We start from the raw sequence: 16,417 nt of genomic DNA on the forward strand, positions 1-16,417 counted from the left end.
GTTGTTTTCCTGCTGGTATTCTGTGAAATTTAAAAGGGCCAACAGTCACATACAAATAATGCAAGTACTTTGTCAGAAAGAGCAAGAAAGACAGAGAAAAAGGAAAATGTGGGAGGACGATTGGTTTCTCTTAATTCTGTTTCTATGAAACTGTTCTTTTAATGCATTTAGAAAGGCAGACACAGGAGGAGATGTAAGGAAAGGCAGAGGAATTTCAATTGAGGGTTCATAACTATTTGTAGTGAATGACTAAGGCTTAGATAAAAAACTCTAAAAGCCAAAAGTCAAAGTGTGCATTAAGGGCATATCTGGCTGGCATCATCCATCTGCAGGCTTCCTTGTCTCTTCAGGAAGCACATGTAAAGTCCACCCAAAAGTGGACATTTGTAAAGAAGTACTTGTATGCTCCTTTACTGTATAATGGTCCAAGGACTAGACCCTCTTACTGTACCACTGTACAATGCAATAGAAAAAAAAAAAAATCTCAAACTGGCAGTGCTGCGTTTGTAGCCTCCAAGAATCCTAACTAAGAGATCAATTTCTGGATACTTGCTTTTTCCAGAAAAGGAGAAGCATCAGCGTCTCCTCATAAGAATTGAAAATCTGTGCCATGCACAGTAGTGCATGCCTGTAATCCTAGTGGCTCGGGAGGCTGAGGCAGGAGGATCGCAAGTTCAAAGTCAGCCTCAGCAAAAGCAAGGTGCTAAGCAACTCAGTGAGACCCTGTCTCTAAATAAAATACAAAATAGGGATGGGGATGTGCCTCAGTGGTTGAGTGCCCCTGAGCTCAGTCCCTGGTACCCCTCCCAAATAAATAAATAAATAAACAAATAAATAAATAAAATAAACTGGAATATGAAAATCTGGTGACCCTCTGGGAAGACATTCTTCTTCCCATTCCTGCTGTGCAGTGTGCTCTTGTGCAAGTGGGCTGCCTGCCCTGTCACAGAGAGTTGGCTGCATTTCAGTGGCAAACAAGAAAGGCATAACAGAAGTGGGATTACTCTTTAATACTCCTTAGTATGATTTCTCCTTAATCTCATTATGCATTTCTCATTACTGGATACTTGATTGAAGTCCTTTTAACATTGTGGTCACCCAGAATTAAAAGGATGCTGAATGTCACTGACAAATATTACGTTTCTTTCTTGGTCCCAATGCAAGTTACCATTCCTTTTGGAGCAGTACAATCCACATGCAATCAGGCTCTTGCATTTGAAAATTTTTGGAGAAATTTACCTAAGTTTTGAGATTTCTCAATTTAGTTAACAGAAGCAAATTCTCCTCATAAGATGTTTCCTACATCGGCAAGACTCCCAGATCATTCTTCATTTTGACTCCACAGACTAAAAGAGCTAAGTGTTATATAAGTAGGAATGGCCTAAGGTTTTCAAAATAAATGACTCATGATAAGCAACTGAAGGCTTGGTTTTTTTAGAAGAAGAGGCCACCGAAAGTAAAATTATACTTAACTCACCAGGGGAAAAGCTAGTCTCCTAGACTGTAATGACCACGGCCTGTATAGAAGCCATGAGGCTACTGTGCTCTGTTTCAATGAAGCGTCTAGCACTTGAACCATCCAAGTGAACCTTGTCTTTCAAAACTAGCCTCATCATTGCCAGTGCTTCATATTTTAAACTCCTCTTGGGGAAACATCTTTAGAGCCAATATGAGTCACGCAAGTAAAGCACATCTATTCCTTCAGATCCACACCTAGTTATTGAACAAAAACAGCATTTGCTCAGCTTGATTCCTGTCCCCATCTCCACAGCACATTAGACTTGGCATCCAGAGACTGGATGCCCTTTCCAAAAATTAAATCCTCTCTCAGAAGACGAAATTTTTTGCACCACTAAGAAACATAAAAATGAGCTCTGCAGACAATTTCCAAAGAGGAAGTTCCTCATTGAACAACGTATATAGCCCCAAAAGGAAGAGTATTTATTTCTGTTTAAATTGTAGAATGTTATTTAAATAGTAGGGGAGGATAAGAAAACTTAGTTTAAAGTAGATTTTTAAAACCTTTTTTAGTTGTAGTTGGACACAATACCTTTATTTATTTCTTTATTTATTTTTATGTGGTGCTGAGGATCAAACCCAGTGCCTCACTTGTGCTAGGCAAGCGCTCTACCACTGAGCCACAACCCCGGCCCCTAAAGTGGATTTTAAAAAATCTAGGCTTCCTTGTTTCTAAGCATAACAATGGGGATAAAACCCCCAAAAGGCTGTTGTAATAAATAAATGTGATATGTGGATATATTTTGTAGACCCGAGAGTTCATCTTCAAAGGTAAGGTGTATGTATATATGTTTAAGTAAACATAAGCACTTAGGCATATGCACACAGCACATAATCATATTCCTGTCTTTCAGTCCATAAAGGACTTCTTCATATTAATAAAAAGTGAAATAGAGATGAAAGAATGAATAGTTCTGCTTAAATTAGAAGAGTAGAAAGGCAAAAACAGATGTAAATGTAGAAAGGGGTAGCTTCAATTTTCCTAAGGATTCATTTTTCCTATTTTGGTACCAAATGATGCTATTAAGAAAAGATTAAAGCAGGGCATGGTGGCACATGCCTGTCATACCAGCAGCTTGGGAGCCTAAGGTAGGAAAACCAGTTCAAGGCCAGCTTCAGCAACTCAGTAAGGTCCTAAGCACTTTAGCGAGAACCTATCTCAAAATAAAACATGTAAAGGGCTGGGATGTGGTTCAGTGGTTAAGCACCCCTGGGTTCAATCCCAGTACAAAAAAAAATTAAACACCTCCAAGATATGAATGAATTTAAATTCAAAGAAAGAGTAACTCCCTATACCTGATAATTACTCCCAATTGACTTAAGATTTGCTATTCTTCTTATATTGGTATTTCAACTCTACAAACATTTAACCAAGAATAGCTAAATGAGTTAGCTAAAAACCTTAATTTGAATTCACTTGAAATAACATTTGGTTGGTTGAACTTCCTTTGAAATACAAGAGTTGATGCTAATCCAGACCCTTAAAATAAGGAGTCAGATACAGAATTTCTCACTGAGGCTTTAGTAAATTATTTACTCTTAAATTTTCCTTTTTTTTCCAAAAATTACATACTTAGAGGATCATGAGTTTATTATTATAGTTGAGGTCAATTCTCAGTTATTGATACTAGGAGAAAATCTCAATTAACCGGATCTCAACCAACTAAAACTCTTAAGTTGCTATCATTACCTTTTACTCAGAGACAAGCAAACAACAATAAAGCAAGTGAAACTCAACCAATATAATTTAAAAATACCACTGTATCTTCTGAAAGGGAAGGTGCCTTAGTTTCTTGTGGAGCCCGGTTTTCTATAATTTTCTTGTGATAACTACATAAGATAACTACATTTATTTATTTTCTGGTCCTAGCTAATATTTTACATTTATTCCTTCATAAATCATCTTTTCAGCCATTTTTGTCATTTTGTTTAATACTGGCTATGACCATGTAAAAGTTGTAATATAATTTAATTTTACTGATGACAAAATTAAGGATTATTGATGTTGAGTAACACATCCTAGGACATGAAGTTAAGTCATTTGTTGCATAGCAGTAATAGGAATGAAATTTGAATCCAGGTGAGTTTGAAATAAAAGCTCATATTAAAATAATATCCTTTGAACATTGTAAAACCCCAACCGGTATAAAAATGTTCTATTGCATTCATTAGTATTTATGTCCTGAATGACCCATTAAAGTGTATGTGTGTGCGTGTGTGTGTGTGTGTGTGTGTGCGTGTGTGTGTGCGTGTGTGTGTGTGTGTGTATAATATTTTCATCAAAGAATGAAATTAAAATAGTTTACTATTAAACTTCAGTCAACTATAGTTTATTATAATTCTAAAATTCCAAGTTAGAAGAAAAATTTCCATCAATTTACAAAAGAAAGTATCCATATACAGTACCTTCTCAGATCACAATGAAATCATGTCAAAAATCAATAACAAAAGGCTCTCAGAAAATGATACTTAGGAAATTTCTAAAATGTCCTTAAAGAATGAGCCAACCACTAACATTACCAAAAATGTCAAAGTGGGAACCTATGAAATTTCTTTTCAGAAAGCAATGAAAAAGCCAGCATTTTCCAGAATCAGCTTTTTTTTTTTTTTAAATAAATCTGGATTGCTATAAATCTTTGACTGATTTCTGATTTCCAGGGTTCTGAAAAAAGATATACCATCTGAATTATAACAAAAAGAAAACTAAAGTGATTATACCCAAGTTAGACAAAATGGCCTTTATGTCAAAATTTTACCAGTAAGAGATGCACTTGATAACTATAAATGAATCAATCTTAAGAAGCTATGATAATTATAAACAAACATGCACATAGAACAGAGCTTTAAAGTGTGTAAAACAGAAATGGTAGAATTAAAAGGAAAAATAATTCAATAATAAGAGTTGGAAACTTCAATGCTTACCTCACTTGCAGTCATGCATAGAACAACCAGATTAGATAACAGAACAATAATGGCTAGATCAACAATGAAATAGAGACTTATACAGCATGGTAAACCAACTGGACTTGACAGATATCTACAGGATATGCTCCTCAACGACACCAAAATACACATTCTTCTCAGCAAACAGAACATTCTCCAAGATAGATTATATGCTAAAATATAAAACAAGTCTTGATAAATTTGAAAGGATTAAAATCATGCAAAGTACATCCTCTGACCACAATGGAATGAAAGCAGAAATCAATAACAGAAGTATATTTGGGAAAACCACAGAAGCATAAAAATTAAATAACAATCTTCAATAAAAATAGATCAGGAGGGGCTGAGGTTGTGGCTCAGTGATAGAACACCCGCCTTCCTTGGGTGAGGCATTGGGTTCAATCCTCAGCACCACATAAAGATAAATAAATAAAGGTATTGTGTCCATCTACAACTAAAAGAATATTTAAAACAAAAATCAGGGGTTGGCGTTGTAGCTCAGTAGTGGAGCACTTGCCTAGCACATGTGAGACACTGGGCTCAACTCTCAGCACCATATATAAATAAATAAAGGTCCATTAACAACTAAAGAATATATTTATTTAAATAAATAAATAAATAAATAAAAATCCTAAGAGATAATAAGAGAGACCTAAAATAAGTAGCCTAAACTTTCAACTTAAGAAAATAGAAAAAAGGTAAATCAAAGCAAACACAAAGAATTAAATACTGGAAAGGAAATGAGTGAAATAGAGAATTGAAAAATAATAGGCAAGCTCAGCAAAACCCCCAGTTATTTTTGTGATGACAAACGAAATTGGCAAAACTTCAGCTAGGTTGTCCAAGAAAACAAGTCAAGACTAACATTCTTAAAATTGGCATTAAAGAGGAACATCCTTGGCTAAGGTTGTACTGCAGTCCTAAAGCACGTGCTTAACATATGTGAGGCCCTGGGTTCCAATCTCCAGTACCATGAACAAAACAAAACAAAACAAAAATACAAATAAAAAAGAGACATTACTACTTACCTTACAAAAATAAAAAGGATTATAAAGGGATATTACAAACAATGTATACAAACAAATTAGATAAAGTAGTTGAAATGGATGAATTCTTAAAAGTCACAAACTACAGAAATGACTCAAGAAGAAATAGAAAATGTGTTACACCTATAACAAACACATTGATTGAATTGGCAATATGAAAATTAAAGAAACACACACAAAGAAAAGTTTAGCCTTACTGGGCTTAGAAATGGCTTCACTTGTGAAATCTTTCAAATGTTTAAAGAAAAAATAACATCAGTCCTTAAAACACTTTTCCAAAGCTCAAATGTGTACTTCTCAGTTCATTCTATAAGTCTGTATTATCCTGATAACAAAGTGAGACAAAAACATCACAAGAAAATAAACTATAGGTCAATATCTCTCATCAGTGTAGATGCAAAAGTCCTCACCAACATCCTGGCACATAGAATCCAGCAGCATACAAAAAGTGTTACACATAAATTCTAAGCAATATTTATCCCTGTAATGCAAGGTTGATTCAACATACAAGAATGAATCAATGTAATATATCATAAGGAAGAAACTACATGACTATATCAATATATGTAGAATAAGAATTTGACAAAGTCTAAAGTCCTTTCATATAATAGCACTCACTAAACTAAGAATAGACAAGAACCATCTAAAGTTAATAAAGCACATCAATGAAAAGGCCACAAGTAACATCATATTTAATAGTGAAACAATTAAAACTTTCCTCCTAAGATCAGGAATGAGATAAGAATGTGTCCTCTTGCCACTTCTATTCAACCTTGTACTGGAGGTTTTAGTGAGAGCAATTAGACAAGAAAATGTCATAAAATGCATCCATATTGCAATGGAAGATGTAAAACTCTTTTTATTTGCAAGTAAAGTGATCTTGTGCAAGAAAATACTGTGGAATTCACCAGAAAACTAGTAGATCTCATAAGCAGGTTTAGCAAGTTTGTAGGATACATGATTAACATGCAAAAATCAAATTGGAAAACATGTGCAGCAAATCAATATTCTGTATTTCTTGACATATTTCTTATAAAATATATCACATTTTATGTTTCAGACTGTTTATGTTACTCCTGAAAGGTAAAGACCATAAATTATTCAGTACATATATCCAGTTTCTGAACAAGACATGACACTTATTGGACATTCAGTGAATACATTTATGAATCATATAACATGGTAATATATCACAGATATTATCAAAAGTTAAAGTTGCTCATGAGGTAGGGCTTAGTTTGAAATCTACAATAGAACAAACACAGAATACACATACATGCATGTATGTGTGTTCATGTATAGTGAGGAAAGACATCTCCTTTAGTATCATTTAACTAATAAAATTTTACCAGAAAAATAATCAATTGTATTCTATACAATGCCAATGAATAAATTGAAATGATATTAACAATCCTACTGAAAAAGAGTCAAAGAATAAAACATTAATAATGCATTTAACAAAAGAAGTGCTAAACTTATACCTTAAAAATGTAAAAGACAACATCAAAAGTGATTAAAGAAGTCTTATAATTGGAAAGACATTTCACATTCATGAATTGGAAGACCTAATATTGTTAAATGGCAAGAGTTCCCAAATTGATCCATAGATTCAATTAGATGCTTATCAAAATCCTGGCTTCATTTTATGCAGAAATTGACAAGTTCATCCTAAAATTTATATGGAAATGAGTCACAGAAAAGACAAATTAATCCTAAAAGATGAGAGCAAAGTTGGAAGCCTCTCACCTCCCTAATTCTGAATTTAGAGCATAACTACAGTAAATCAAGGTTGTGTAGTGCTGGCATAGCAATATATATGTAGATCAATGTACCAAAACTTATCATTCAGAAAAAAATTGATACATTTATGGTAAATCAATCTTTGCCAAGGATGTTAACATAATTCAATAAGAAAATGAATAATCTTGTCAAGAAATCTTGTGGGGGGACAGCTAGATATCCACACACAAGAATGAACAAAGTTCAATCCTTACTGCTCACTATACACAAAAATTAACTCAAAACACAAAAGTGGATCAAAGATATATTTTAAGAGATAAACCTATAAAACTCTTTGAAGAAAACCTAAATGTAAATCTTTGTAAAATTGGGTCATGCAATAGTTTCTTAGATATAATAACTAAAGCACAAGAATCCAAAGAAAAGGTCTCGAAATTTTAGTTGATAAAAATTAAAAACTTTGTGCATTATGACTACACACACAAATTCTACAGAGAGGAGGGGAGAAATTGAAAGGTATAACTTTAATTATATTAGTAATATTTTATTACTTTAAAAGAAGAGAGTTCTGAAGCAAATATAGCAAAATTATAACTTTCAGTAAGCCTGTATGATGGTAATTTTATTTTATATCTTCTCTGTTTAAAACTATTTCATATTAACTGAACAAACTAAAATAAAAGTGAAAATCCTATTAATCAGAATGTACACTCCTCAAATTTCAAGCAAGTTGATATTTTATTCTAAAAAGTGAAAATCTAATCCTTTGATTGTTAAAGTGTACAGTTAATCCAAAAAGTTTTTAGAGTCAACCTGGATTAGCTTCCTATTGTTGCTGTAACATGTTGCCACAAATGTAATGCTTAAAAAGCCCACAAATGTATTGTTCTTACGATTCTGGAGGTCAGAAGTCTACAATGAAACCAAGGAATCAGCAGGGCTGGTTCTTTCTGGAGATTACAAGGGAAAATCTATTTCCTGGCTTTGAGATTACAAGGGAGAATCTATTTCCTGGCTTTTTTAGCTTCTTGAATCCACCTGAATACTTGTCTGCTGCCCCTTTCCTTCATCTTCAAAACAAGCAAAGTTTCTTTAAGTCTGTCTATCTGTCTGTCTCTTCTTCCATAATCATACTGCCTTCAGTCTTATAATATCCCCTGTGCCAGGTGCATTGGCACACCACACCTGTGATCCTAGCTACTTGGGAGGCTGAGGCAGGAGGATTGCAAGTTCAAAGCCAGATTTGGCAACTAAGAGAGGCTCTAAGTGACTTAGCAAGATCCTGTCTCAAAATAACAAATAAAAAGGGCTGGGGATGTGGCTCCATGGTTAAGTGCCCCTGGGTTCAATCCCTGGTATCAAAGAGGGGTGGAACCTGTGGCTGGGCCTTCCTGAAAAATTCAGAATAATCTCTTCATTTTAAAATCCTTAATTTAATCATGTATATAAAGGTTTTTTGTTTGTTTGTTTGTTTTGCTACATAAAGTGACATGTCTACAGGTTCTAAGGATTAGGATATGAAGAAATTTGAGGGATGTATTTATTTTTTTTTACTATTGATTTTTTTCATTTTAACCTTAAATCAGTAGCAATTAATAACAACAAATAATAAAACAAAAGAAAATGGTTTGAGTATTTCATAATTGTATTCTTCTGTTCTTCTAGTGATGATTTTGAAGAGCAAAATACAGTCTGACAAAGATTGAGAGGAAACATTAAATATTTGGAAAAGTCACACCTATGAAAATAGGTTACTAACTAACCAAGGACCATGGTGAATTTGTTGAGCATTATTATTTTTCTTTCTGTAATAAAATATTCAAATAATTCTTTAAAGGTAAAAAAAATCAGGAAAAAACCAATCTATGCATAAGGTTTAAAGGGAAAAGACCTGTTTCTCTTGGGCTAAAAGGAAAATTTTTTTTTTTTTTTGGAAAACTATAGTTGCATTGCTATCTGCAGTGGTTTGTGCCTTCCAAAATTCATGTTGAAATTTGATTGCCATTTGGGCAGTGTTGGGATTTAAAGCCTAGTGCGAGGTGTTTGGGTCATGGGAATGGAACCCTTGTGAATGGATCAATATCTTTCTTGTTCTAAAGGGACTGAATTAGTACTGCAAGATCAAGGTCACCCCTTGTGGTCTCCTTCTTCCACACACAATGCTTGTTCATGTTCTCTCCACCATGAGCTGAAGCAGCACAAGGCCCTCACTAATAGCAGAGTAGTTTCTAGCATTATCTTCTTGAACTTCCCAGCCTCCAGAACTGTGAACCAAAATGTACCTCTTTTCTTTATAAATTACCCAAATATACATTTTTGGTGTGGTGCTGGGGATTGAACCCAGGGCCTTGTGCATGTGAGGCGAATACCCTACCAACTGAGCTATATCCCCAGCTAAGTTCACAATTTTTATGTAAAGATAATAATAGTGATTGGTAATAGTAGGAGCAGCAACTAGCATTTATTGAGTTATTATGTTATTGAGTTATCGAGTAGGTATTCCATCAAAAGATTTCCATTAGATAATTTATTTTTTCAAATAACTCAATGAAAAATTATTAAGATCTCCTTTTTTAGGGGAAAGAATTAAGTCTTTGGTCAATCAAGTGACTTATCCAAGGTCACATAACTAACACATGGCATATTGGACTCAAGAACCCAGGCAGTCAACACTGAATTCTGTGCTGGGGATACAACTGTGCACTGCCATGGCCCTGCTCTCACAGACACAAACTGGGCAAGGTCCTGGGAAGGAAGTATACCAACACCTGGGATAGTACTTATGGAGAACTTGACTGGTCTAGTGGATCAAGAAATGCTTCACTTAGTTAAAATCTGAAGGTGAGCAAATGCTAAATAAACAAGTGTGGCGTGAGTCAGGGCCATGTTTTCAGAGACCATTCCAAAAAGAAGGATTATCCTATGCAAAGGAAAAAACCTTGTGGCTAGAATACATACCAAGAGCAAAAAGATGTTCATTGTGGCTGAAACATAGTGAGTATAGGGAAGTATGATGTACACTAAAATTGGAGAAGTGAACAGATTTTAACCCCAGGAAGGCCATAGAGGCCATTGTAAGATATTGGGTTGACTCTAAGGCAGAGGTTGTAAGCCTGTAGCAGTTTTGTTCCCACTTCAGGGGACACTTAGTGAAGTCTAAAAACATTTTTGGTTATCACATTTGGGAGTGGGCTGCCATTGGCTAGTGGGTAGAGGCCAGGGATGCTGTTCTGTGTCACAAGACAGTACACAAGTCATCCCTCACAATGAAGATGTTTTTGGCCCAAAATACCAGTAGTGCTGAGGCGAGAAAAAAGCTATTTTATAAGGGCAAAGTTAAACTTTTCAAGAATTTTAAGTGGGTGAGTGGCCAAATCTTATATATATTTTAAGACCAATATATTTCATGTATAAAATATATATAATAAAAATACATAATATATATTTTTATTTTATCACACTGATAAATTATTTGTCTGATGTCAGTGGAGAACAGATGGTGGAGACAGCTGGATATAGGTAAGCTAATTAAGAGATTTTCATAGAATTATAGGCAAACGGTGCTTATGAGGTTGCCTAGAGTTGTGGCAGTAGTATTAGAGAAAAGTGAAAGAAATTAATTTCTACTTTAAAAGTAGAGACGAGAGGACTTACGAACAATTAGGGTGATTCTTAAGGAAAGACAGGAATCCAAGATGATACCCACATTTCTCGCTTTAGCTGATGGACACATGGATGGAGGTAAAAATGATGGTGAAAATATTGAGAGAGGTGAAATGTGGTGGTAGAGATGACGTCAATTTTGGCCATGGTAATTTGAAATGCCTATTTGATATTTAAGTGAAGACATCAAGAAGGCAATTAGACACATTGATTTGAAGCTTAGAGAAGTATAGTCTGAAAGATTGTTTTTATGAACTTTCCATCTAGAACAGCAAATGGAAAAGTCTGGAGTGTCTGAGGGTATGTCTTTGCCATCAGCTATGGTTTGGATATGAGTGTCCCCCCCAAAAAAAATCTCCTGTGTTAATGCAGGGACGTTCAGAGGCAAAAATTATTGGATTGCAAGAGCTATAACCTAATCAGTACATGCTTGCTTCTCTGCCTCCTGGTGACATGAAGGGAGCAGTGCTCCCCCACCACACTCTTCCCCTATGATGTGCTGCCTCAACTTGGGCTCAGAGCATCATCATGGAAAAACTTCTGGAACCATGATCCAAAATGAACCTTCCCTCCTCTAAGTTGTTCTTCTTTGGTATTTTGGTCACAAAGATGAAAAGCTAACTAAAACACCTTCTGAAACCAGTACTATAAAAAGATATTGCTGTTCTCTTCCAAAACTTTCTTGTTAATTTATTACCAGAGACACTTGCTATTAGCTGTATCACAGGGCTTACACAGCCTTATGCTTCTTATATTTTGTCAACCAATATTCTTATTGCTTAAAGGAAAACTAAGCAGTTTTTATTTTCATAAACCATGAATCACCAAAGATGAACACGATGTATGGATTTATATTTCATATTTGAAGCTAGAAATAAGCTTCTTATAGATTTAGTGTCTTACATTTAAGTATTCATGTATAATTCTAGAGCTCAATTTCATTGCTGCTAGAAGAAATGATAGGGTATAAAAGGCAAAGTCTTCTATGGCCCCAGTTTTCACTTCATCAAATGACCCATTCATCTGTCCACTTCTCTTCATCTCTACTGCCAGCAAGCTAGCACACACCTCACCAAATATCTCCTGGACTTCCATAGCAGAATCATGATTGAACATACACCCTCAATCCATTCTTCAGACAGCTGCCAACACTGATCATTCGAAAACATAAATTAGAATTCACTACTACATCCTTAAGCATCTTCTAGAAATTTTCAAAGCACTTACAGTAAAATCAAAATCTTCATCAAGGATTTGTATAAAGCATACTTTGTTGACTTCACCATCATTTCATACACTCCCTCCACACTCACCACTTGGCAAAAACAATATCTTATTGAATGGGCCAACTTTACTCTTGCCTTATTGTATTGGCACTTGCTGTTACCCCTGTAATATAACAATATTCTTCATTCCTTCCAAGTCTTAGTTTAAATATCATCTCTTCAGAGAGGGCCATCTTTGGCTACATTTTTTCACCATATAGGAGTGGATAAGTTGCTTAACTTTTCTAATCCTCATTATTCTCATCAATACAAGGATGGCCAGGAGAGTTATCATCAAGAAATATGAAAATTTTGTAAATGATGCTGAGAAAACTAGTTAGCCAAGTGAAAAAAGAGCAATCTAAAACCTTTCTATGGCACTGTGCATAAGGATAACTTCTATACAGATCAGGGGTCTAAACATAAAAAAAAGGAGGCAAACAAGTCCTAGAAGAAAACATGGATGAACTCCTCTTTAACCTGGGTATAGGGAAAGACTTTCTATCTATAGTTCAAAATGACATAAAATATTGATAAATTTGACTACATTAAAAACTTTTGCATGTAAAAATAAACAAGATTTTAACAAATTGGGAGAAAATGTTTGCAACACATAATAATTAAAGGGCTGATATACATAATATAAAGAATTCTAGATCTGGGTGTATAACTCACTGGTACTGTGCTTGCCTCTGGGTTTTAATACCCAGTGGAAAGAAAGAAAGAAAGAAAGGGTGGAAGGGAAGGAGGAAGGAGAGAGAGAGGGAGGATGGAGGGGGGAGAGAAGGAAGGAGGGAAAGAAAAAGAGAGGAAAAAAGAATTTAAAAATATTCAGAGAAAAGAACCAAACCTGATCAAAAGTGGGCAAATGACAATGAACAATTACCCCAATTTTTTAAATAAGCCTTGAAGAGATATTCAATTTCCCTGATGATAGGAATAATGCAAAGTAAAACTATGCTGAGATTTCATGCCTTATGTAGTGGATTGACTCTCTAATGAGTATAGTAAAAGACTGTGTTGGTAAGTATGGATAAGCAGACATTTTCATGTGTTGTTGTTTGGAAGGCAAATTGGTACAAATTACTTGGAGGAGAATTTGGCAAAGCTAAACGAACCTACATATGTATTTGAACTAGCAATCCCACTTTACCCTGAATATTCATTTTCACCAATACAAAAGTATATATGTAGAAAGTTATTGTGATTGCAAACTATGATAGTGGTTGAGTAAACTATGGCACATGCATACACTGGAATACTATGCAGTTTTGTAAAATATTTTTTTTAAAAATAATGAGGAAGATCTCCACGGGTTATTGTGGAGTGATTTCCAGGTTATAGTGTTAACAGAAAAAAAAAGCCAAGAGCAAAACAGTATATGCAGTAGATTACATTTTGTTTTAAGAAAATTAAATAAGAAACATTGCAGGCATCCATTTGTGCAAAAATAAAACACACAGGAAATACAAACTGGAGACTAATGAAATCTGTTTCCTACAGGGTGTTAGTGGAACATAGTTGAAAAAACAAATAAGAATGTAGTATGTCTGACATTTCTGAGTATTTCTCCTTGAATATTTGTGACTTTTGTAACCATGTTAATATTTCACATGCTCAAAAAAATCAATAAAATCCACAAAGAATGGGAGAAGTCCTAAAACTGAACACAAAAGAAACAAATATAATTATATGGAAAAAGAGAACTAATTCAAATACATTTTACCTTTCATATTTGAGATTTTATTGGTTATTTTGGGGAGTAGTACACAATAATTATGAACTATTTATTCCAATTTTAATGTATGTACCAAAACTCTGAAAAGCTAGATAGCTATAATTGTTTTCTAAACAGTCATTTTGGAAACTGTCCAGCTTAAAATTTGGAGACTAAACAGTTTTTCAATGTCTCTCTACTTCAAACTTTGGAGGCCAATTTTTCTCTAGACTACTAAAACCTATTCCATAGAAAGTCCCTCTCATTCACCATTGACTATCATGCATTCTACCTACACAGATTTTCAATTTATCACAGCATATAACTGTTATTAGGAAAACATCTATCCCAACCAAATATGTTATAGAGTGCACACAATTATGACCAGGTAGGGGCAAGGTCAGGGAGAGATTTTCTTTAAGGAACAACTCTAAAAAACAACATAGGACGGGTGTGGTATACACACCTGTAATCTCAGCTCCTCAGGAGGCTGAGACAGGAGGATTGCAAGTTCAAGACCAGCCTCAACAACTTAGTGAGACCCTGTCTCAAAATAAAATTCAAAAATGGACTGGACATGTAGCTCAATGGTAGAGAACTTGCCTAGCATGTGTGAGGCATGTGCAAGGCCCTGGGTTCAATCCTCAGCACCACAAAAATCAAATGAATAACATAATAGAAATCACCTTAAATGTTCAAGACATTAAATCTGTGAATGCAACTTCAAATTGCCATTTAGTATGCTTTGTATTTACAGAATATAAAAACTGCCTCTCTCAATCTATGGAATGTCAAGTTGACACCCAAGACACTCAAAAGACTCCCAAAATTCAATGTCTTCACTGTTTTCTGGTTGTGTAAGGAAAAAAAAAATAGAAATAAGCAGCAGAAAATTAAATGAAAACATTTGCACTTAAACAGAGATGAGTTAGCATCTACATAAAATTATTTCTAGAGCTACTTAGAAGCTTGTATTTACAAAATAGTTGATAAAATATTCCATATTAATCCCACTTAACTTCTTTCCTGTTTCATGGGAGACTGGAGTCGCATGGTTTCTGTTTTCTGAAGTTAAATCTTTAGTTTTTTAGTTAGCCTATTTGGCCTGTTTGCCCTTTGTTCCCCTTTTCCCTTTTGTTTGCACCTTTTGTCTGAGGATTTATCCTTTTCTGCTGCCTGTTTTGGCTTCATTTCCACTTTGGCAGGGGCAGGTTTAGCTAAGAACGCTCCAGTCTCCTCTTGGGTTCTCCCTTTGCGTCAAGAGACTTTGGAAAGCTGGGCTGCTGGGCCACTGTGATCCCTCCCACCCTCAAATAACCTTTGAACACAGTATTTGGACAATGTGACCTTGGACTAAAGATGAAAATAACTCTAAAATAATATTGAACTCTACTTTATAGGCCTCTTTTTCTCAGAGGAATGGGTTAGCAATACTGAAATTACTTTCTGTGTATTGTAGGATTGACCGAATAAGTAAATATATTGTGGACAAAGAAAGCCAGATTTTTTATTGTCAGAGAAGGGACTTACAAAATGGAAAGTGGGGAAAATACAATGAATCCTGTAGTGTTGGATTGGATTTGGGGGTATCAGTGTGAATCTGTGGATTTAAATATAGCTACAGATAGATGTATAAATAGCAATAGATGTATATAAGTATGTATGTATGTATGTATATGTGTGTGTGTATATACACACATATATTTGTGTATATATACATATATGTATATGTGGAGATATATATATATATATATATATATATATATATATATATATATGTATATATGTATATGTATATATTCTAGCTTTTTGGTCTGAGAGGGCCTAGACTCAGGGGTGCTCAGGAAGCAAGGAGCACACCTAACACCCAGAAATTGATTTCTAAATATTTAAAGGAATCTTGGCTCTTTGGAGAAATGGCTGGACTCAAAGGTGGGGCAGGGAAAGAACCACGTGAGCCTGGAATATCCTGGGGTGTAAGAAAGTTAGAATCTGTTCCAAACTTGATGGGGACATGTCCAAAGGAAGTAGGAGCCATCTTTAAGGGGGTTCTATTTGACCAATTTGGGGACAATTTGAGCTTCTTAGTAAATGATAGCAAAGGATTTTATCCATTAAATAAGAATCTATGAGTCCACACTGACATGATAACTAGATAGATAGATAGTATATATATAGATAGTAGATAGATAGATAGTAGATAAATAGATAGTAGAGAGATAGTAGATAGATAGATAGATAGATAGAAATGGGGGAATGCTTTTCTTAGAGGATAAAACAACACAAAATATAGAAGCAATGATGGAATCAGAAAAATCATAATTTGAGAACCATTATAATAATAACTGCTTCAGGCAAGATTCAACTAAATCTATTATGTAAAATTTTGAAGCACAGAGAAGGTAAGTAACTTGACCAAATTTGGGTTTTTTTTTAAAAAAATTTTTTATTATTAGTTGTTCAAAACATTACAAAGCTCTTGCCATATCATATTTCATACATTTGATTCAAGCGGATTATGAACT

Source organism: Marmota flaviventris, chromosome X (assembly GCF_047511675.1).
Source record: "Marmota flaviventris isolate mMarFla1 chromosome X, mMarFla1.hap1, whole genome shotgun sequence".
NCBI lineage: Eukaryota > Metazoa > Chordata > Mammalia > Rodentia > Sciuridae > Marmota > Marmota flaviventris.